The sequence below is a fragment of the Aplysia californica genome, unplaced genomic scaffold, assembly GCF_000002075.1.
Source record: "Aplysia californica isolate F4 #8 unplaced genomic scaffold, AplCal3.0 scaffold00609, whole genome shotgun sequence".
NCBI lineage: Eukaryota > Metazoa > Mollusca > Gastropoda > Aplysiida > Aplysiidae > Aplysia > Aplysia californica.
This window is the reverse complement of record NW_004797879.1, coordinates 402192-403332: the sequence shown is the minus strand read 5'-3', so window position 1 is coordinate 403332 and position 1141 is coordinate 402192.

Below are 1141 nucleotides of genomic sequence, written 5' to 3'. Positions count from 1 at the left end.
GTGTGTGTGTGTGTGTGTGTGTGTGTGTGTGTGTGTGTGTGTGTGTGTGTGAAGTCTTCTTATTCCACTCCAGCGGTCATGAGCGTAAACTGTGTATACCAACCTTGAATCACGCCGTGCGCACAAAGGTATTGCCACCCGACACGTATCGCTTAGCTGATTTTAGTCATAGAGATCAGGTCGATCAGTCGAGAATCTTGGGGTGTATAGTTACACTTGGTTATTATTGACCTGATCTACAAGACAATTAGAGCTCAGCTGACGAGCGTTGCAACGGAGTACACAGAATACGCGCTACACTGACTGTTCAAACTTTACTTTTGTTAGCTTGTCAGTGACGATATATACGCAGTCCGTGTCTAATAGTTTGTGACTTGGCGTGTGTTTTTCCGCAGTGGATGATTTCGAACTCACAGCTGAGATATCATTTCTGGTTTGTTTTTAAAGACGAAGACATAAAATTATGCATTTGAAAGATCGCTGTCGTGTGTGTACGGTTCGTTGTTGTTGTTGTTTGTTTGTTTGTATGTTTGTTTGTTTGTTTGTTTGTGTTGTTTGTTTGTTTGTTTGTGTTGTTTGTTGGGGGGCGGTGAGGGGGGAGGGGTGCACGTGTGTTTTTGAGTCTGTGGGTTAATGGTTATTTCTAGATAATATTTTATGATTTTTGGGTGCCTTTCGTTTGCTTTAACATTATTTTCTTTTCGTCTCGTTCGCTTTGACGTTGGTTTGAATTTGTACTTTTTTTTACCCATGTTTTTGTCACTAAATGTTGTCAGTCTTTCGGGGAATGAGTTTATTTTCTATGTTTTTGTTTCTTTTTCTTTTGTTTTTCTTCTTTTGTGTGTGTGTGGGTTTTTTTTAGAAGTGGTGGATGGGGTGTTTTTCATTTTGGCGGGGGTGGGAGTAAAATGGTAGATTGTGGATTTTGCTCTTGGCTAAAATATGCAAAAATAAAAACATGTTCACGTACTCTTAATATGTACGTACATTACCTGTCTGCCCCATCTGTGGCAACAGAAGGCCACAGAGATGTATACATGTACTTGCATTTTGAAGCAAGAATCTTCTAAGAAACAAGCTTCTACCCGCAGGAAAGTCATAAATGAATTCAGGGCAACAGCGGGAGAGAGAGAGAGAGAGA